At 39.6% G+C, this 23,672-nt stretch overlaps 1 protein-coding gene across 8 annotated transcripts in view; it reads left to right on the forward strand.

Moving 5' to 3' along the window:
- The window catches only part of FOXP1 (forkhead box P1), a 946,651-nt gene that overhangs the window by 134,693 nt on the left and 788,286 nt on the right, over nucleotides 1–23,672 (forward strand). The gene's annotated exons all lie outside the window — the stretch shown is intronic.

The following is a 23,672-nucleotide window of genomic DNA, read 5'->3' on the forward strand; positions in this document are numbered from 1 at the left end:
TCCTACTTTTAAGAAAATGTTTCCCATATCTGATACCATTCGGGATTCGTGGCAGACGGTCCCTAAGGTGGAGGGAGCTATTTCTACCCTGGCTAAGCGTACAACTATACTTATTGAGGACAGTTGCGATTTTAAAGATCCTATGGACAAAAAATTAGAGGGTCTTCTAAAGAAATTATTTATTCATCAGGGGTTTCTTCTACAACCTATAGCGTGCATTATTCCAGTAACTACTGCAGCAGCTTTTTGGTTTGAGGCTCTAGAGGAGTCTCTTAAGGTGGAGACCCCATTAGATGATATTTTGGATAGAATTAAGGCTCTCAAGCTAGCTAATTCTTTTATTACAGATGCCGTTTTCGAAATGGCTACATTAGCGGCAAAGAATGCAGGCTTTGCCATTTTAGCGCGTAGAGCGTTATGGCTTAAATCTTGGTCGGCTGATGTGTCATCTAAATCCAAGCTTTTAGCTATTCCCTTTAAGGGTAAGACCCTATTCGGGCCTGAACTAATGGAGATCATTTCCGACATTACTGGAGATAAAGGTCATGCCCTTCCTCAGGACAAGATGGTTAAAATGAGGACCAAACAGAATAATTTTCGTTCCTTTCGAAACTTTAAAAGTGGTCCCTCTACTTCCTCCTCCGCTACCAAGCAGGAGGTGAACTTTGCACAATCGAAGTCAGTCTGGAGACCTAACCAGACCTGGAATAAGGGTAAACAGGCCAAGAAGCCCGCTCCTGCTACCAAGACAGCATGAAGGGGCAGCCCCTGATCCGGGACCGGATCTAGTAGGAGGCAGACTTTCTCTCTTCGCTCAGGCTTGGGCAAGAGACCTTCAGGATTCCTGGGCATTAGAAATCATGACCCGGGGTATCGTCTAGAATTCAAGGATTCTCTCCCAAGAGGGAGATTTCATCTTTCACGTTTGTCTGTAGACCAGACAAAAAGAGAGGCGTTCTTACGCTGTGTAAAAGACCTTTATACCATGGGGGTAATCTGCCCAGTTCCAAAACTAGAACAGGGGCAGGGGTTTTACTCAAATCTGTTCGTGGTTCCCAAAAAAGAGGGAACCTTCAGACCGATTTTAGATCTCAAATGCCTAAACAAATTTCTCAGAGTCCCATCGTTCAAGATAGAGACCATTCGAACTATTTTACCAATGATCCAGGAGGGTCAATATATGACTACCGTGGACTTAAAGGATGCGTATCTTCACATTCCTATCCACAGAGATCATCACCAGTTTCTCAGGTTCGTCTTCCTGGACAAACACTACCAGTTTGTGGCCCTCACTTTCGGGTTGGCCACAGCTTCCAGAATCTTCACAAAGGTCCTAGGGTCCCTTCTGGCGGTTCTAAGGCCGCGGGGCATAGCAGTGGCGCCCTATCTGGACGATATTTTGATTCAGGCATCAACTTACCAGTTAGCCAAATCTCACACTGACATTGTGTTGGCTTTTCTAAGAACTCACGGGTGGAAGGTGAACATAAAAAAGAGTTCACTAGTTCCTCTGACAAGAGTTCCATTCCTAGGAACTCTGATAGACTCGGTAGACATGAACATTTTTCTGATGGAGGTCAGAAAATCAAAGATCTTAACTACTTGCCGAGCACTTCATTCCATTCCTCGGCCATCAGTGACGCAGTGTATAGAGGTCATTGGGTTAATGGTAGCGGCAATGGACATAGTTCCATTTGCTCGCTTACACCTCAGACCACTGCAGCTGTGCATGGTCAAACAGTGGAATGGGGATTATGCGGATTTATCTCCTCGGATAAATCTGGATCTAGAGATCAGAGACTCTCTTCATTGGTGGTTGTCTCAGGATCATCTGTCCCAGGCCAGCATGGGTCATAGTGACGACGGACGCCAGCCTCTTGGGCTGGGGTGCAGTCTGGAATTCCCTGAAGGCTCAGGGTGTTTGGACTCAGGAGGAGTCATTACTACCAATAAATATTCTGGAACTGAGAGCAATATTCAATGCGCTTCAAGCGTGGCCTCAGCTGGCTTCGGCCAAATTCATAAGATTCCAGTCGGACAATATCACGACTGTAGCATATATCAATCATCAAGGGGGAACAAAGAGTTCTCTAGCGATGATAGAGGTTTCCAAAATAATTCGATGGGCAGAGACTCACTCTTGCCATCTATCAGCAATATATATCCCAGGAGAACTGGGAAGCGGATTTTCTAAGTCGTCAGACTTTTCATCCGGGGGAGTGGGATCTCCATCCGGAGGTGTTTGCGGCATTGATCCATCGATGGGGCACACCGGAGCTGGATCTGATGGCATCTCGTCAGAATGCCAAACTTCCTTGTTACGGGTCCAGATCAAGGGATCTAAAAGCAGTACTGAAAGATGCTCTAGCAGTACCTTGGTCGTTCAACCTGGCTTATGTGTTTCCTCCTTTTCCTCTCCTACCTCGTCTGATTGCAAGAATCAAACAGGAGAGGGCTTCGGTAATCTTGATAGCGCCTGCATGGCCACGCAGGACTTGTTATGCAGATTCGGTGGAAATGTCATCTCTGCCGCCATGGAAACTGCCACTGAGACAGGACCTTCTCATTCAAGGTCCGTTCCAACATCCAAATTTAATTTCTCTGGAACTGACTGCATGGAGATTGAACGCTTGATCTTATCTAAGCGTGGATTCTCTGAGTTGGTCATTGATACTTTGATTCAGGCTTGAAAGCCTGTTACTAGGAAAATTTACCATAAGATATGGCGTAAATATCTTTATTGGTGCGAATCCAAGGGCTACTCATGGAGTAAGATCAGGATTCCTAGGATTTTGTCTTTTATCCAAGAAGGATTGGAGAAGGGATTATCGGCTAGTTCCTTAAAGGGACAGATTTCTGCTTTGTCAATCTTACTACACAAGCGTCTGGCAGATGTCCCAGACGTTCAGTCGTTTTGTCAGGCTTTAGTTAGAATCAAGCCTATGTTTAAACCTGTTGCTCCGCCATGGAGTTTGAATTTAGTTCTAAATGTTCTTCAAGGGGTTCCGTTTGAACCCATGCATTCCATTGATATTGAACTTCTGTCTTGGAAAGTTCTGTTTTTAGTTGCTATCTCTTCTGCTCGAAGAGTTTCTGAGCTTTTTGCGTTACAATGCGACTCGCCTTATCTTATATTCCATTCTGATAAGGTGGTTTTGCGTACTAAACCTGGATTTCTTCCTAAGGTTGTTTCAAATAAGAATATTAATCAGGAAATTGTTGTTCCTTCTTTGTGTCCTAATCCTCCTTCTAAGAAGGAGCGTCTGTTACATAACTTGGACGTGGTTCGTGCCTTGAAGTTTTACTTGCAAGCGACCAAGGATTTCCGTCAAACATCTTCTCTATTTGTTGTCTATTCTGGAAAGCGTAGGGGTGAAAAAGCTACGGCTACCTCTCTTTCTTTTTGGCTAAAAAGCATCATCCGTTTGGCATACGAGACTGCTGGACAGCAGCCTCCTGAAAAAAATTACAGCTCATTCTACTAAAGCGGTGGCTTCCACATGGGAACAGATTTTTAAGGCTGCGACTTGTTCCTCCCTTCATACTTTTTCCAAATTTTCCAAATTTGATACTTTTGCTTCTTCAGAGGCTATTTTTGGGAGAAAAGTTCTTCAAGCAGTGGTGCCTTCTGTTTAGGTATCTGTCTTGTCCCTCCCGTTCATCCGTGTCTTATAGCTTTGGTATTGTATCCCACAAGTAATGGATAAGTCCGTGGACTCGTCGTATCTAGTAGAAGAAAAGGAAATGTATGCTTACCTAATAAATTGATTTCTTCTACGATACGACGAGTCCACGGCCCTCCCTGAGGTGACTTCAGTCACCTCTGCACCTTTTAGTTTCTCCTTTTTCTTCCTATACCTTCGGTCGAATGACTGGGGGGTGGAGTCAAGGGAGGAGCTATATAGACATCTCTGCTGTGGTGCTCTTTGCCACTTCCTGTTAGCAGGAGGATAATATCCCACAAGTAAAGGATGAATCCGTGGACTCGTCGTATTGTAGAAGAAATCAATTTATCAGGTAAGCATAAATTATGTTTTTTTGGTCCCAGTCCAGCCGTGTTGGACAGTATGTCAGGTGCGTAGCAAGGTTTGCACCTCGCCTCTAGTTTCTCTTTGGTTCTTACTAGCTATTGGCAACCAAGATGTCAACATGGCTCTGGCAAAAGGCTACCTTTTATTTGTTCTTTTGGTACAAGTAGATTTTTGTGCTGCCAGTGCCCTGTTACAATACTGTTAAAGGGACATGAAATCTAAAATTGTTCTTTGATGGTTCAGACAGAGCATGCAATATTAAACAACTTTCCAATGTTCTTCTGTTATCTAATTTGCTTTGTTCTCTTGGTATCCTTTGTTTAAAAGTATGGTCAGGTAGACTCGGGAGCTAGATGCTGATTGGTGGCTGCACATATATGCCTCTTGTGATTGGCTTACCAATGTGTTCAGCTAGCTCCCATTAGTGCATTGCTGCTCTTTAAAGAAAGGATACCAAGAGAATGAAGCAAAATCGGTAATAGTAGTAAATCAGAAAATAGTTTACAAATGTATTTTGTAATGGATTTCATGTCCCTGTAATAACAGGGGTTTCCAACCTTTTCAGTTAAGCCATACTGGATAATGGAGGGCAGTTTATGTTTATTTGTTTCTTTAAATATATCCCCTTTATTTTTATATATAAATGGTAAAAAGCTTTTTATGTCCCACTCAGATGTGCAAAACACAGGGAAGTTTGTGGTTGAAGAGCTCCCCCAGAAGTTACATAAAATCACAACTACAAGAAGAATCTGTCTCCTCTCTCAATAAATCTTCATTTTAACAAGAATAAGTTCAACATTTTATTACCTCAGAAAAAAATAGAGTTAGAATATCTGAGTGATATCTCTGTCCTTACAAGCTATGTTTTGTTTTTTTAATTTTCTTTTTTTATATAAAATTCCTGTCTTAAACTTCTTAAATCACTTTTTGTTAATCTGTGGTGTCTCCAAACAGCTGTTAAAGAGAAAGTAAAGTCCAAAGTAAACTATCATGATTCAGATAGGGCATGTCATTTTAAACAACTTTCCAAATTACTTTTATCATCAAATGTGCTTTGTTCTCTTGGTATTTTTAGTTGAAAGCTAAACATAGGTAGGCTCATACGCTAGTCCTTGAAGGCCGCCTCTTATCTGAATGTATTTGACAGTTTTTTTCACAGCTAGAGGGCTTTAGTTTATGTGTGCCATTTAGATAACATATACAAGTCTCTTATCCATCAAAAAAAATATGGTTAAAAATAGCCTTTAAATAGAGCGTGCACTTACATTATATATCTTATGTCTTGTGGTCAGTAAGGGACAAATATAAAGAAACTTTTATAGCAGTCAACAGTCACTGTGTAGAATTTTGCAGGTTCTTAGTTTAGAATCCTGCAGGTTACACTTCAAATTCTCAATTTTACAGAAAACACTGGTAAATAATAAAAGTATATGAAATATTTCTAAATTTTGTGAATAATTCATTTTTTGTTTTAGTGTCCCTTTAAGTTTAATTCAGATTCTGAGATTTAAAAAATATATATATTCTGCCCTAAAGAATAAACATTTAGGCAGCAGACAGGCACACGGATGCAATTTTGTGGTAAACCATGAAAAATATGCAATGCTCACGCATTCCTCTCCTACATAGGGGACATGTCTAATATCCCAGCTGATGCGCTCCGTCTGTGAATTGTCATGAACCTACTTCTAACACAAAATAAGACATTGTTAGTGTTATCCGGAACCTTGTGTATAAATTTGTACATTTTCTAAACTGTGCCTGGTGTAAGTTCTTGGTTTATTTAGCTACTCATAGGAGGAAGTGCGTTTCTCAAGGAAAATAATCTGATTTATTATTTTGACAAATCAGTTTATTGAAGAACAACACCTATAAAAAAATAATAATGACAGAACATGGGAAAATAGCGCTACGTGTTTTTCCATCAACCCTTCATTGTATCTCAAGATATATTTTATTATTTAAAAGCTTTTCAAGCTCAAAATTTAATTCTCTATAAAGGGCTAGATTACAAGTGGAGAGCAAAATTGTAATTTACCCGTTTAAGGACGTGCGATAAATTAGTGCTCCATATATATATTCAGTGGAATTCAAAACCATACATGCTACACAGTTACTGTTTGATATTCACAGACACTCATTTATATCTGTCTCTAATTGGCTGCAGCAACAGAAATAACACTTAGAACAGTGGAAATTTTGCAAACAAAATTTCAGTTTACCACTTTCTGTACACACACATGCTTCTTTTTCTTATCTCTGTATACCAGAGCCCAACACTTAAAACAATTGAAAATTAGCATTGTTTTTACTTTAGTCTCCTAACTCTTGCTGGAAGTGTAATTTTATCTGCTGGCTATGTTTACACAGCTTTTATATAGTCTATAATTAAGTATAAAAACTTTCAGCATAGGTAGGGATACCGTAGGTAAAATCAGCAATTTCACATACCGAAATAAAGGTAAATTGGCTATTTGTAAATATATATATATTAATACACCCCAGCAGGTAAAATGGATTATTGGGAACAAATTAAAGGGGAGAAAAATTTAGGGTACACTGTCCCTTTAACCCTTTCACTACCGGGACTTTCAGACAAAAACTTGCCCCAAATACCAGAGAATTTTTAGCATTTTTGCTATCACTCCATTAAAACAGAAATAGAGCCTTGTTTTTTTTTTACCTGTCAAAACTATATATATATATTTTTAAGCAGACAACCCAAGGTATTGATCTAAGCCCATTTTGGTATATTTCATGCCACCATTTCACCGCCAAATGCCATCAAATAAAAAAAAAAAACTTTAGGTTTGTCACTGAAATTATTTACATACTGCTTGTGCAATCATGGCACAAATGGTTGTAAAAGCTTCTCTGGGATCCCCTTTGTTCAGAAATAGCAGGCATATATGGCTTTGGCATTAATTTTTGGTAATTAGAAGGCAGCTAATTACAGCTGCGCACCCCATGTCTATTGTTCCCGGCTGTGAAGGGGTTGATTAGGTAGCTTAAAAAGTTAATTTTAGTTTTAGTGTAGAGATTAGCCTCCCACCTGACACTTCCCACCCCCTGATCCCTACCAAGCATCTCTCTTCCCTCTCCCACTGGTAACCCCCATCTTAGGTACTGGCACACAGTCTGCCAGAATGAAAATATGAGGCTTTTTTAAAAAATAAAAAATATATATTTTTTTATATTTTCTGCACTGTAGGATCCCCCCAACCACCCTGATCCCCCCCAAACAGCTCTCTAAACCTTCCCCCTCTAACTGATACCCGCCATCTTAGGTACTGGCAGCTGTCTGCCAGTACCTATAAACTGCATTTAAAAAAAATATTTTTTTTATTATTATTTTACAATTTTTCTGTAGCGTAGGGTCCTCCCCCCCACACGCAATCTTTCGTTAACGGGCCCCCACACCTCTAGATCCCCTTTTCTTTAGTGTAGCTGCCCCATCCCTCCCTGTAACTTTGTTTTTTTTTTCCATAGCATAGGGTCCCTTCCGCTTCCTCCCACTCCCTCCCACTCCCTCCCACCTCCTCTGCTGAGCCGCCCACCCGCCTTCCGCCAGGACCTCCCACCGGCACCAACAGAAGATTGTTACAAATGGTGATGCACACAGTGTCACCTTCAGTAACGATCAGGCATCTGCCCTCATATGGAGGCGGAGCACCGATCGCGCTCCGGCTCCATATGCAGCAGATGCCTGAAGCTTCAGGAGCTCCAGCTCTCGGCTGTAACCTAACAGCCAAGAGTGCTGAAGCTTCCTGAAGCTAGGACGTATATATACGTCCTGCAGTATGAGAGGCAAAGTACTGCAGGACGTATATATATATATATATATATATATATATACGTCCATTTGGGTGAATGGGTTAAAGTCAAAGTGTGCAATTTTTAGAAACTTTTCATTTTACTTCTGTATCATATTTACCTTTTCACTATCCTTTGTTGAAGAGCATTACTTAGGTAGGGTCTGGAGCAGCAATGCAATACTGGGTGCTAGCTGCTGATTGGTTGCTGAAATATGCTTCTTGTCATTGGCTCACCATTTGTGTTCAGCTAGCGAGCTGACTTTAAATAAATGATTAAGTCCTTTGGAGTGGTTAAACACATAATTAGATGCAATATTGCAATAACATATTAAAGCATTTTCTTTTTGCACTTTTATGTCCCTTAAATTTTAATTAAAGGGACAGTAAAGTCTAAATTAAACGTTCACAGTTCAGATAGAACATGCAATTTTAAACAACTTTCCTATTTTCATCTATTATTAAATTAGCTTTGTACTCTTGGTGTCCTTTGTTGAAGAGTACACCTATGAAGGCTGATAGGAGCTCAGGAGCGTGCACATGTTTTTAGCATTCTGTTGCAGCAGTGTTTGCAACTATGTATAACATTACTATAAACATTGTTGCAAAACTACTGCCAGATGGATAAAGACATATGCACTCTCCTGAGTTCACCTAGGATTACTCTTTAACAAAGAATACCAAGAGAACTAAGCAGAATTTTTAATAGAAGTAAGTTGGAAAATTGTTTAAAATTGCATGTTCTATCCAATCCATGTTAGTTTAATTTTGACTTTACTATCCCTTGTATATTTATACTGCCTCATTCCAAACCATCAAAATACCAATGTGAAAATATTGTATGCAAATTTGTTGTTGTTAGTAGTAGAAGTATTTCCAAACTGTTATAAGCTTTTCTTGGTTTTGTAAAAGCAAATAAGAAAAAAAGAATAATAGTTGAATAAGAAATGCTTTGAATGTACCTTTACAATACAAAAAAGCTCATCCAGAGATAGATAAACCCTTTTATTTACCACTCCCCAGTTTTGCATAACCAACACTGTTATAGAAATACACTTTTTACCTCTGTGATTACCTTGTATCTCAGCTTCTGCTGACAGCCTCCTTATCTCAGCTCTTTTGACAGACTTGCATTTCAGGCAATTAGTGCTGACTCTTAAATAACTTCACGTGCATGAGCACAGTGTTAACTATATGAAACACATGAACTAACGCCCTCTTGCTGTGAAAAACTGTCAAATGCATTCAGATTAGAGGTGGCCTTCAAGGTCTTAGAAATTAGCATATGAGCCTATCTAGGTTTAGCTTTCAACTAAGAGTAACAAAGAGCAAAGCAAATTTGATGATAAAAGTACATTAGAAAATTGATTAAAACGACATGCCCTATCTGAATTATGAATGTATAATTTGGACTTTACTATCCCTTTAAATATACAATAAAAACTTTATTTGTTCTAGGTTTTTGTTAAGATAATGATTTTGTTTCATGATTCCTTCTGCCTTAGCTAATATTCACTAGATGGCTTTTATTATGAGTCTAGGGCATGGTACGAGCTGGCGTTAACTGCCAACCATATTATCTTTTAGCTTTTGGTCTCTTGTTTATTTTCATTTCAACATTAGTGAAGCAACTGAGAAACACTACATTTGTTTCTGTAGCAATAAGTTACTTTTAGTCTTAATGGACTTTTGATTTATTTAAGAGCTTTGTAGTTTTATTTTGTAATTGCAATAAATGACAAACTATATACATATATATATATAAAAACAGCTTTTATTATGGAGCAGGATAAACATTCTGAACTAAACTACATTGTTTTCAGTGAGTCTCTTCTCTTTTCACTCTGCACCTCACAAACATTTTATATGGAAAAATCTCTGTGTTATTAATAGAACCTTTCTCTATTACTGTTGATATTTGATCTCTGAAATGATAGCAAAGACACTCATACTTTATTCATTCCTTACCTTTTTCAGGCAGTGTCTTTACTGAACACGCTCTTCTAATATGTAGAACTTTGTTTGTGTTAAAGGGATATGAAACCCAAAGTTTTGCTTTCATGCTTCAGATAGAACATACAATTTTGAAACAGCTTTCTATTATCTAATGTAATCTATAATCTAATTTATTCGTTTGGCATCCTTTGTTGAAAAGAACACCTAGGTAGGCTATGGAGCTGGGAGCTAGCTGCTGATTGGTGCCTGTTCTCATTGGTTACTGATGTATTCAGCTAGTTCCCAGTATTGCATTGCTTCTCCTTTAATAAAGGATAACAAGAGAACGAAGCAAAATTGATAACATAAGTAAATTGGAAGGTGGTTTAAAACTGTATGTTCTATCTGAACCTTGAAAGAAAGATTTAGGGTTTTATATCTGTTTAAAGGAATCTAAAAGAGCAAATAGAAAATGCATTTTATTATTTCAGTATTGCTTGCATAGAACTATGTGTTTAACGCTTGCATTTAGTGAGGCAGTGATAAGAGGCAAATGTGAAGCCACCAATCATCAGCTAGCCCTCAGTAGTGCAGTGTGCTCCTGAGCCTACCGAGGAATGATTTTTAAGGATGCAAAAAGAACAAAGTACATTTGATAAAAGAGGTGACTTAAAATGTTTCTTAAAATTGTACTGATGTTTTATTTTGACTTCAATATCCATTTTAAAAGAAATAGATCCCCTAAAAATGTATTTTCTTTTCATGTAGATCATTTTTTCTGTATTCACATTAAGTGTACTAATATTATGCCCATGTTTTCAGTAGGGAACATTCTACACAGTGGCTGCTTGATATGCACAGAAGCTAATTTATATCTGTCCCCAATTGTCTGCAGCAATGTAGATTAAATGAACAGCACTCTTTTTAAGTGAGTGTGTTTCTGGACTGCAAAACAATGCACATTTTGCAAACAAATAATGTATTGTGTTTGCAATGCAGTGATTTGTAAATGAAAAATGTTTGTGTTTGTAGTAGATTGAAGTTCAAAGTTACATACATTTCCTCCAATTTCTCTACTTCCTCAAGTAATTAAAATAAATCAGTTGAGACAAGCAAAATACTGTTCTTCTTGCTTCAGATTATCTGAGAATGATCTTACTCTCATATTAGATTGTCTTAGAAGGACAAACATCCATCCCTGCTTCACAGTTTCCCAGTCCTGTGCCTCTGTGTTCCATTCATTAGTGCAGGTTTGGTTGCTGAAAGTTTTGTTTAAAAGATATTTAGGGTTTTATGATAATGTTATTTCCATCCTGTTGTAAGATACAGGTTCAAAATTATTTTATCCAAACTGCTCAGGACAGGAAAAGGTTTGGTTTTTGGAATAGTTTGGATTTCAAAGTATTTGTATATTTGCATCTGTATGGGACAGCTTGGAGAGGGGATGGAACCAAGTGTAAACAACAATGTCATTATACAGCTTAAACATTCTACCTAAAAGCAGCTTTATATACTTTTTAATACTTTTGTATACATAGTACTATGAGAATGATAGTAGAGTACTGTAATCAAAAAGGTAATAGTTGTTTTAAATAAATATAAACTAGCATTTGCATTTTCCAACATGAAAAACAAACAAACCATATATTAAAACAGAGAATATTGTGACCTAGTAGCAGAAGGACAATTTTAGTAATATACACAATAGTAATAAAAACCCTGGGTTTTGGAATAATTCCTGGATTTTGGAATTCTGTATTTAGGGATTTGAACCTATACAGACTTGGTACATCCATGCCTTGGTATCTGAGTTATGATGGCTAAATAAGATGAATGAATTACTTACTGCTGTTTCATAGGTTGTGAAGTTTCTTCAAGATGATTTAAAGATGCAGTTAACTATGAGTGAAAGCTCAGGTCTCTGCCTATTTATTTTGATTCAGTGGTAGGTTGGTCTTCAAAATGATGTTTTTCATGATGTCTGGAAAGAACATGGCCTCATTTCAGTTGTTTTATTTTGTGGAAGGGGAGTTGAACTTGGCTTCTTTTTAACAAATGCATAATCTTTTTTTTGTTTTGTTTTTTTGTTATTGACTGTTGAGATAGTCTAGTTCTAGCTGTGGACAGGACCAAAGGCAAACTGTTAACTTATGTGGCTTCATTTTTGTTTCCCACTTTCCAATTTGTTATCATAAAAAAATGAGTATTGAGGACATCTGAAGGTTGTAAGTTATCTATCTATTAATTGTGAGACTGACGTCATTCAGCGAACACTGTGGCTTCATTACTGACCAGTTTACAAATGGAGTAATAGGATCAGCGCTTATGATAGCAAGGGGAATCTAGCAACTAAAAATAATAGATAAAACACAAGAGTATTTGTAATAGTAAAAAATATATTAATTTATTTAAAACATGCAAGGATATCTAGCTTTAGCAGATAATATATGGTGACCGGTCACTTACACAGTATTAAAACATATATGTTGTAAACTTATAAAAATAGATTCTTAAAATGACAATAACAATCTTGAACATATGTTTAAAAGCTGCTTTCTATTTTGGAAGTTTTGCGACTAATTTCCAATGTTTTTAAATATATAGTATGTCTCTGTTTGTAAGAGTCCTTTCTTTGAGGGAGATACTATTTGTGCGTTTGTGTTACCTTTTAAAACACTTTGCCTCTTTCCTCCAATACAGTTCTGGGACGTTGTAATTATACCCGAACTCCTACTTTTAGCAGGTGGAGGACAATATGTAAAATGACAAGTGTCCAATACGGTAGAGGGTAAGTCTCACCTTAGTAAGCTCTCTTCACATCCACAGCGATTTCTGCAGTGGTTGGGTGACAAATGTCCTCTATAGTACAAGATAAGTCTCACCTTAGCAGGCTCTCTTCCCAGCCGCAGCGATTTCTGCTCACAGGTGTTGTGGTTTACCGGACGCCTCCGCGTCTCCTGTGCAGCTCCACGCTGGTCAGTGCTTCCGTGTTCAGTCACATGTGTTTAAGCAGGCCAATGAGAGTCCTTTTAGCAGCGGGATAATCCAAATTAGTAGTTTTCCTGGGTATTTCGGCAAAATTCACACTCTGCGCAGAGTAAGCCTGTTTTGTAAGTTATTAGGCTGTTTGTTACAAAATACCAACACTCATTAACATGTTTCGCCTGACTTGCAGGCTTTTTCAAGATATGTGTTGGACTGTTGCACTGCCTTAAATACCCCTCCTCCGGATTGTCATTGGTTCATTCTTTCTGTTGATTTCTGTTAAGGTGGACTTCCTTATTTAAGGTGGATTGTCTGTTGTTCTATGTCAATTCACATTGGTATTGTTATCTTGATCCACTGGGGGATATCTTTTGGTATTGCACAGCTTTAAACGTTAATATGTTCTTTTGATCTACTATACATGCCTTATTAAAATACTAATGTACCATTATACATATATAAAAAACGTGTTGGTTTTTGTTAACGTTTTTAAATACACTTAAAAACTTTTCGTCTTATATATTCACCCTATATATTCACCTTTTGCATTCATTACTGACCAGGTTCACAAAACTACTGTTAAACAGTTGTGCACTGCAGCCACCAGATCTAAATATATTTGACACGTTTTACCTGTTTGATTTGTTTTTGCAGGCAGTAAAGGGAGAAAGGGCTTGCAGGCAGTAAAGTAAGGGCTTGCAGGCAGTAAAGGGAGAAAGGGCTTGCAGGCAGTAAAGGGAGGAAGGGCTTGCAGGCAGTAAAGGGAGGAAGGCCTTGATGGCAGTAAGGGAGGAAGGGCTTGCAGGCAGTAAAGGGAGGAAGGGCTTGCAGGCAGTAAAGGGAGGAAGGACTTGCAGGCAGTAAAGGGAGGAAGGCCTTGCAGGCAGTAAAGGTAGGAAGGGTTTGCAGGCAGTAAGGAAGGAAGGCCTTGCTGGCAGTAAGTAAGGAAGGCCTTGCATGCAGTAAAGGGAGGAAGGGTTTGCAGGCAGTAAAGGGAGGAAGGGCTTACAGGCAGTAAAGGGAGGAAGGGCTTGCAGGCAGTAAAGGGAAGAAGGCCTTGCAGGCAGTAAAGGGAGGAAGGCTTTGCAGGCAGTAAATGTAGGAAGGCTTTGCAGGCAGTAAGGAAGGAAGGCCTTGCTGGCAGTAAGGAAGGAAGGCCTTGCATGCAGTAAAGGGAGGAAGGGCTTGCATGCAGGAAAGGGAGGAAGGGCTTGCAGGCAGTAAAGGGAGGAAGGGTTTGCAGGCAGTAAGGAAGGAAGGCCTTGCATGCAGTAAAGGGAGGAAGGGCTTGCAGGCAGTAAAGAGAGGAATGGCTTGCCGGCAGTAAAGGGAGGAATGCCTTGCAGGCAGTAAAGGGAATAATGCCTTGCAGGCAGTAAAGGGAGGAAGGGCTTGCAGGCAGTAAAGGGAGGATGGCCTTGCAGACAGTAAAGGGAGGAATGCATTGCAGACAGTGCTTCCTCAAACTTGATTTATTGCTATTTATTCTTATTAAAGGGACACTGTACCCAAAAATTTTCTTTCGTGATTCAGATCGAGCATGAAATTTTAAGCAACTTTCTAATTTACTCCTATTATCAAATTTTCTTCATTCTCTTTGTATCTTTATTTGAAATGCAAGAATGTAAGTTTAGATGCCGGCCCATTTTTGGTGAACAACCTGGGTTGTCCTTGCTGATTGGTGGATAAATTCATCCACCAATAAAAAAGTGCTGTCCAGAGTACTGAAACCAAAAAAAAGCTTAGATGCCTTCTTTTTCAAATAATGATAGCAAGAGAACAAAGAAAATGTGATAATAACAGTAAATTAGAAAGTTGCTTAAAATTGCATGCTCTTTCTGAATTACAAAAGAAAAAATATGGGTTCAGTGTCCCTTTAAGCTTTTTCTATTTACTCAAAGGTCTGTACAATGGAAAAATGAACATTTTAGTACCTTTCTGTCACAGACTCCAACTGGGAGCATTATTTTATCTAAACCTTCTTGTTTACATGGTTTTGTGTAACCAGAATTTAAATCCAGAAATTTTCACAGATATAAAAAAAGAAAGTTACACTGAAATGTCTTCTTAATCTCTCCATTATTGTAAAATTATTTTTGTGTAATGTTTTCATGTGCCGCACCTATTGCCCATCACAGTTTATATCTCTAATCCTGTTTGCAAATGGCAAGACAACTTATATTTTATGTCTAAATATCCCGTGCTGACGGATAAATGACTGCATTTGTAGAAAGGAAAACACATACAAATGACTATATTTATATAATTTCTCAAATTTGGCTTCAGATCCATCTTTGGCTGGCTTTACAGCAGCTGAACAGATTTACAAGGAAAATATATGTTGGCATGGGGGAAAAAACTTCTTTGTCAGAAGGGGTTCTGCAAATGCTCCCATGTGGAATCGGCATAGGGCCTCATTCATAATCCTGGGAATGCACGCTGTGCGTTTCCCTACCGTTTTCCGGTGCCACTTGTTACAAATCTGCTCTCTTAGAAAAGTAGACCATAAGAAACCTCAACCACATCAGAGGCTTCTGTATTCACATTTTTTCCATGTTCGGATTGCTACAGCATTCAGTCTACTCTCAGGAAAATCTCTATTTTATGGCACTTTTTGCACAAATCCTACATTTTTTTTCAGCTGTAGCTGATATATTCTTCCCAATTTGTCTATTGCATTTAGGCTGAACTGTGTTTTAAAACAGGTTAGTGTAATTGGCATCCACAGCTTACGCGCTGATCCATTCTGATTTTATTACTTTGCTTTCAAATTAATTTCTATTTTTACATCTATGTAGTTTTTAAATATATTTCCTATTTATTAGACTTGTGCGCAGTGGAAAAATTTGTTTTGGTTCGTTTCGGACCAATTCGGATTTTTTTCAAATTTAGTTTTCGGATTCATTCGGATTAGAAAAAATTTGGATGTATTCGGTTTGGATTCAATTTGTAAATTCGGAAGTTATTATATTAGGTATATCACTCTGCTATCTCTGTGCAGAGTACATTATGTAGCTGGTACCTGTGAGGTTGGTACTTAGGTAGAAAGCGCTGTGTATTGCACTAGTATTATGTACTGTATATTAGGTGTAACCCATCTGAATCAACATAAGTACCAACCTCAAAGGTACCAGCTACACAATATGCACAGAGCTAGCAGAGGTATATAACCTAATATACAGTACATAATACTAGTGTAATACACAGTACATCCCACCTAAGTACCAACCTCACAGGTACCAGCTACACAATATGCACAGAGCTAGCAGAGGTATATAACCTAATATACAGTACATAATACTAGTGCAATACACAGCACATCCCACCTAAGTACCAACCTCACAGGTACCAGCTACACAATATGCACAGAACTAGCAGAGGTATATAACCTAATATACAGTACATAATACTAGTATAATACACAGTACATCCCACCTAAGTACCGACCTCACAGGTACCAGCTACACAATATGCACAGAGCTAGCAGAGGTATATAACCTGATATACTGTACATAATACTAGTGTAATACACAGCACATCCCACCTAAGTACCAACCTCACAGGTACCAGCTACATAATGTGCCCTGCACAGAGCTTGCAGAGTGATGTCACCTAATATAATGTACAATACTAGTGTAATTGTGATTAGCCCATGGCGATTCGAATGTAATGAATAAATTCGAACTAATTTGGATTTATTCATTACAAATGCATTCCGATTAGTTTAGTTTTGTTGCTAGAGTAATTCGGAAATTTGAATCGTTCCGAAGCTCGGAATTTGACAAATTTGTCCGAATTTCGTTTCGGAACTAAACGCGCATGTCTACTATTTATTTACACTAATAGTTCCTACACATGCAAACATCTAAGTATGGATTCTTTGTCAAGTAAAGAACAGATATAAAAAAGAAGATTTGTACCCTAGTACTATAGACATAAATATATTTTTCTCCAACATTGGTGTGTCCGGTCCACGGCGTCATCCATTACTTGTGGGATATTCTCCTCCCCTACAGGGAATGGCAAGGAGAGCACACAGCAAGAGCTGTCCATATAGCTCCCCCTCTGGCTCCGCCCCCCAGTCATTCTCCTTGCCGCTCTGAACAAGTAGCATCTCCACGGGGATGGTGAGGAGTTTGTGGTGTTAGTTGTAGTTTTTTATTTCTTCTATCAAGAGTTTGTTATTTTGAAATAGTGCTGGTATGTACTATTTACTCTGAAACAGAAAGAGATGAAGAGTTCTGTTTAAAAGAGGAGTATGATTTTAACAGCAGTAACTAAAATCGGTTGCTGTTCCCACGCAGGACTGTTGAGCTGAGAGAACTTCAGTTGGGGGAACAGTTTGCAGACTTTTCTGCTCAAGGTATGACTAGCCATTTTTCTAACAAGACTGTGTAATGCTGGAAGGCTGTCATTTTCCCTCATGGGGATCGGTAAGCCATTTTCTTAGACTCAGAAAGAATAAAGGGCTTAGTATGGGCTATTAACTGGTGGACACTCTTAAGGGCTAAATCGATTGTTTATTTAAGTTGTTTTTTTAAAGTTTGAAGTAGTTTTCACACTTTTATTGTTTGGGGAACGTTTTTATCGCCAGGCACTAGTTAAGACACCTTCCCTGTCAGGAAGGGCCTTTCACTGTAGTAGGCAGAGCCTCATTTTCGCGCCATTATTGCGCAGTTTCTTTTGAGTGCAGTGCATGCAGCTGCATGTGTGAGGGTCTGGTATCCACTGAAAACGTTCCTAGAAGGCTTGAATTGGTATCGTATACCCCCCTGGGATAGGTGAAGTCGCAACAAAGGCTGTGACTGTAGTGGGGTTAAAATGGCAAATGGCTCCGGTTTCCACATTTTAAGGGTTAACAGCTTGAAAATTGGGGTGCAATACTTTGAATGCATTAAGACACTGTGGTGAAAATTTGGTAAAGATTGGATAATTCCTTCATAGTCTTTCACATATTCAGTAATAAAGTGTGCCCTGTTTAACATTTAAAGAGACAGTAACGGTTTTGTTTTAAAACGGTTTTTGTGCTTTATTAACCAGTTTAAGCCTGTTTAACATGTCTGTACCTTCAGATAGATCATGTTCTGTATGTATGGAAGCCAATGTGGTTCCCCCTTCAAATGTATGTGATAATTGTGCCATGGCGTCCAAACACAGTAAGGACAGTACTGTCACAAATAGTAAGGTTGCCCAGGATGATTCCTCAGATGAAGGAAGTAGGGATAGTTCTACATCTTCTCCTTCTGTGTCTATACCAGTTATGCCCGCGCAGGCGACCCCTAGTACTTCTAGCGCGCCAATGCTTGTTACTATGCAACAATGGACGGCAGTAATGGATAACTCCATAGCTAATATTTTATCCAAAATGCCAGCATTTCAGAGAAAGCGCGATTGCTCAGTTTTAAACACTGTAGAGCAGGAGGGCGCTGATGATAATTTTTCTGTCATACCCTCACACCAGTCTGAAGTGGCAGTGAGGGAGCGTTTGTCAGATGGAGAAATTTCTGATACAGGAAGAATTTCTCAGCAGGCAGAACCTGATGTTGTGACATTTAAATTTAAATTAGAGCATCTCCGCACATTACTTAAGGAGGTGCTATCTACTCTGGATGATTGTGACAATCTGGCACCTTATCTGGACGACATTCTAATTCAAGCGTCATCTCTTTCCAAGGCAAAGGCTCATACAGACATTGTTCTAGCCTTTCTCAGATCTCACGGGTGGAAGGTGAACGTAGAAAAGAGTTCCCTGTCTCCGTTGAGTTCCCTTTTTGGGAACAATAATAGATTCTTTAGAAATGAAGATCTTCTTGACAGAGGTCAGAAAGTCAAAGCTTCTAAACGCTTGTCAAGTTCTTCTCTCTATTCTGCAGCCTTCCATAGCTCAGTGCATGAAAGTAGTAGGGTTGATGGTTGCAGCAATGGACATAGTTCCTTTTGCTCGAATTCATCTAAGACCATTACAACTGTGCATGCTCAAGCAGTGGAATGGGGACTATACAGACTTGTCTTCAAAAATTCTAACAGACCAGAGTGGGTCATTGTCACGACCGACGCCTATTAGGCTGGGGCGCGGTCTGGGATTCCCTGAAAGCTCAGGGTTTATGGTCTCGGGAAGAGTCTCTTCTCCCGATCAACATCCTGGAACTGAGAGCGATATTCAATGCTCTCCGGGCTTGGCCTCAACTAGCGAAGGCCGGATTCATAAGATTCCAGTCAGACAACATGACGACTGTAGCTTACATCAACCATCAGGGGGGAACAAGGAGTTCCTTGGCGATGAGAGAGGTATCCAAAATCATCAAATGGGCGGAGGATCATTCCTGCCACCTATCTGCAATCCACATCCCAGGAGTAGACAACTGGGAGGCGGATTATCTGAATGGTCAGACTTTCCATCCGGGGGAGTGGGAACTCCACCCGGAGGTGTTTGCCCAGTTGACTCAATTATGGGGCATTCCAGACATGGATCTGATGGTGTCCCGTCAGAACTTCAAGGTTCCTTGCTACGGGTCCAGATCCAGGGATCCCAAGGCGACTCTAGTGGATGCATTAGTGGCGCCTTGGTCGTTCAACCTAGCTTATGCGTTTCCACCGTTCCCTCTCCTTCCCAGGCTTGTAGCCAGGATCAAACAGGAGAAGGCCTCGGTGATTCTGATAGCTCCTGCGTGGCCGCGCAGGACTTGGTATGCAGACCTGGTGAATATGTCATCGGCTCCACCATGGAAGCTACATTTGAGACAGGATCTTCTAGTACAAGGTCCATTCAAGCATCCAAATCTAGTTTCTCTGCAGCTGACTGCTTGGAAATTGAACGTTTGATTTTATCCAAGCGTGGGTTTTCAGATTCAGTGATAGATACTCTGGTCCAAGCCAGAAAACCTGTGACTAGAAAGATTTACCATAAAATATGGAAAAGATATATCTGTTGGTGTGAATCCAAGGGATTCTCCTGGAGTAAGATTAAAATTCCTAAGATCCTCTCCTTTCTCCAAGAAGGTTTGGATAAGGGATTGTCAGCGAGTTCTTTAAAAGGACAGATTTCTGCTTTATCTGTCTTGTTACACAAACGACTGGCAGCTGTGCCAGATGTACAAGCTTTTGTACAGGCTTTGGTCAGAATCAAGCCTGTTTACAGACCCTTGACTCCTCCTTGGAGTCTAAATTTAGTTCTTTCAGTTCTTCAAGGGGTTCCGTTTGAACCCTTACATTCCATAGATATCAAGTTACTATCTTGGAAAGTTCTGTTTTTGGTTGCTATTTCTTCTGCTAGAAGAGTTTCTGAATTATCTGCTTTGCAGTGTGATCCACCCTATCTGGTGTTCCATTCAGATAAGGTTGTTTTGCATACCAAGCCTGGTTTTTCTTCCAAATGTTGTTTCCAACAAGAATATTAACCAGGAAATAGTTGTTCCTTCTTTGTGTCCGAATCCAGTTTCAAAGAAGGAACGTTTGTTACACAATTTAGATGTAGTCCGTGCTTTAAAGTTCTATTTAGAAGCAACAAAGGATTTCAGACAAACTTCTTCTTTGTTTGTCATTTATTCTGGTAAGAGGAGAGGACAAAAAGCTACTGCTACCTCTCTTTCTTTCTGGCTGAAAAGCATCATCCGATTGGCTTATGAGACTGCCGGACGGCAGCCTCCTGAACGAATCACAGCTCACTCTACTAGGGCTGTGGCTTCCACATGGGCCTTCAAGAACGAGGCTTCTGTTGATCAGATATGTAAGGCAGCGACTTGGTCTTCTCTGCACACTTTTGCCAAATTCTACAAATTTGATACTTATGCTTCTTCGGAGGCTATTTTTGGGAGAAAGGTTTTGCAAGCCGTGGTGCCTTCTGTTTAGGTAACCTGATTTGCTCCCTCCCTTCATCCGTGTCCTAAAGCTTTGGTATTGGTTCCCACAAGTAATGGATGACGCTGTGGACCGGACACACCAATGTTGGAGAAAACAGAATTTATGCTTACCTGATAAATTACTTTCTCCAACGGTGTGTCCGGTCCATGGCCCGCCCTGGTTTTTTAATCAGGTTTGAAAAATTTCTCTTTTTCTTTATACACTACAGTCACCACGGTACCCTATAGTTTCTCCTTTTTCTCCTAACCGTCGGTCGAATGACTGGGGGGCGGAGCCAGAGGGGGAGCTATATGGACAGCTCTTGCTGTGTGCTCTCCTTGCCATTCCCTGTAGGGGAGGAGAATATCCCACAAGTAATGGATGACGCCGTGGACCGGACACACCGTTGGAGAAAGTAATTTATCAGGTAAGCATAAATTCTGTTATTTTTAGGTATTTAACATTTACGCAAATATGTGATTTGCATATACATGTTTATAGCTGTAGGTGCACATGTACCGAACATTTTAAGTACCCTTTTCTAATATGTATATAATATAGTACCTCTTCCTCCTGTACTAGATTTGTTTAGTTTTGTTGTTTTGTATTTAATCACAAATCCTTGTCATTGTACCCCCCTATCATTGTACCCAGCGCTACGGAATTTGGCGGCACTTTATAAATAAATGTTAATAATAATTATATATACAGTTGACTAACACACATTTCTAGCCATATGTATGTGTGTGTGTGTGTATATATATATATATATATATATATATATATATATATATATATATATATATATATATATATATATATACATATATATACATATATACAGTATATATGGAAAAGTAAAGAGGAAATCAATAACAAGATAGCGCACTGAGACAATTTCTACAATACTGACACAAAGAGATGATGAAGTTTATAACAAGTTTTTCTATCAGTTTATATATATATATATATATATATATATATGCAATTTGTCACTTCATCCACGTCCAGTGTAAGCCCATATATGCAATTAGTTGGATATCTGCTTACCAGACGTAACCTCAATCCTATGAGGTAAGATTATAGCTCCATAGGGGTAAGGTAAAACCTCAGATTCCTGTCAGTGAAGATTTTGAACCTTCTGTCAGTTGTGGATCTTTCACCTTTATCCCTGATAGTAAAGAATTCCAAAATGCTTCTGTGCCTGTCCTGGATGGGTATAACTTTCCGCTCAGATTTCTTCTACAGTAACAACGGCTTTGTCAGCTTTCCCTTCATTGGGTAAACGAAAGAGAAAATCTAAACACTTGCTTGATGCTAAAGCTTTTGAGTCTAGAACTGCATTAGCCACTCTTGCTCAGATGTCTGATGAAGAGAATACTTCATTAGCTTCTGAAGGTGAGATCTCAGACTCTGACACTTTAGCAGAAAAAATCTTCAGAATCTGAAGAAGTTAATTTTAGATTTAAGCTTGAGCACCTCCGTTTACTATTGAAGGATGTTCTAGCTACTTTAGACGACTCTGAACCGGCAGTTGCTGTCAACCACACAAAGTCTTCAAAGTTGGATAGAGTGTATGATTCCCCGTCTTCTGAGGAGGTTTTTCCGGTACCAAGGAAGATGTTTGAAATTATTGATCAGGAATGGGATAAAGCAGGGGTTCATTTTTCCCCTTCCCCTGTTTTTAAGAATATGTTTCCTGTGGCTGACTCTTCGTTACTCATGGCGCACTGTTCCTAAAGTAGAAGGAGCTATTTCTACTCTTGCTAAGAGAACGACCATTCCTATAGAGGATAGTTGTTCTTTAAAGGACCCAATGGACAAGAAGCTAGAAGCTTACTTAATAAAGATGTTTGTCAATCAAGGGTTACAGTGGCAACCAGCAGCAAGTATTGCTACAGTTGCAGGAGCTGCATCTTATTGGTGCAATGAATTATCTGATATTATCTCAGAGGAAACTACAGTAGAGGAGATCCAACCTACGCAATGTCCCAGACCATTGGGCAGGGGACATAGTATCTCAGGGTCCAGTTTATTGGAAGGCATATGAAGGTTCAAGTTGCGGGAGGACAGCCAAACTCTCTCACCAACCTGGTAGGAAGGTGCAGGCAGACGCCTACGATCAGCCTGGAACTTTTGGCGCTGCATAGAACGATGAAGGCAATCCTGAATCTGCACCCACGTGGAACGGAGTTGCCCGAGATGCTCCTCCAAAGCCGGGAATACCCTGAGACATGAATGAATCGGGCAACAAGGATGGTTGAAACCCATAATTCGCCATGAACGGGATAACTTGGAGGAAGCATTAATAGCACTATGACAAGCAAACTCTGCCCAAGGTAACAGTTCAGACCAATTGTTGTGGTGATCTGAGACATAGCAACGGAGGAACTGTTCCAGAGCTTGATTAGACCCGTTCCGCAGCCCCATTGGATTGAGGGTGATATGCCGAGGAGAAGGAGAGCTGGATCCCAATTTGAGCACAAAAGGAACGCCAAAATCTGGAGACAAACTGGCTACCCCGGTCCGACACTATCTCCTTGGGAAACCCATGTAAACGGAAGACCTCCCGGGCAAAAATTGAAGCAAGCTCCTGAGCGGTAGGCAACTTCCTCAAGGGAATGCAATGTGACATTTTAGAAAAACGGTCAACCACCATAAGGATAACAGTATTGCCATTGGAAACAGGGAGCTCGACAATGAAGTCCATGGAAAGATGTGTCCAAGGACGCTCACCAATAGCAATAGGTTGAAGAAGACCCACAGGAAGATGTTGAGGAGTCTTATTCTGTGCACAAACTGAGCAGGAGGCAACATACGCAGCAACATCAGAACGAAGACCTGGCCACCAGAGAAACAGTATCAATCACAGGATTGATCAATTGTACACCTGAATAGCACTCATCCGCTAATCAAAGGCAGCTATAATTTTGGACAAGATTTAAGGTACCTTAAATCTTATCTAAAATTATAGCCGCCTTTGATTAGGGGATGAGTGCTATTCAGGTGTACAATTGATCAATCCTGTGATTGATACTGTTTCTCTATAAGTACCAGTACACAGCACCTT

Source organism: Bombina bombina, chromosome 7 (assembly GCF_027579735.1).
Source record: "Bombina bombina isolate aBomBom1 chromosome 7, aBomBom1.pri, whole genome shotgun sequence".
In the NCBI taxonomy this organism is placed as follows: domain Eukaryota; kingdom Metazoa; phylum Chordata; class Amphibia; order Anura; family Bombinatoridae; genus Bombina; species Bombina bombina.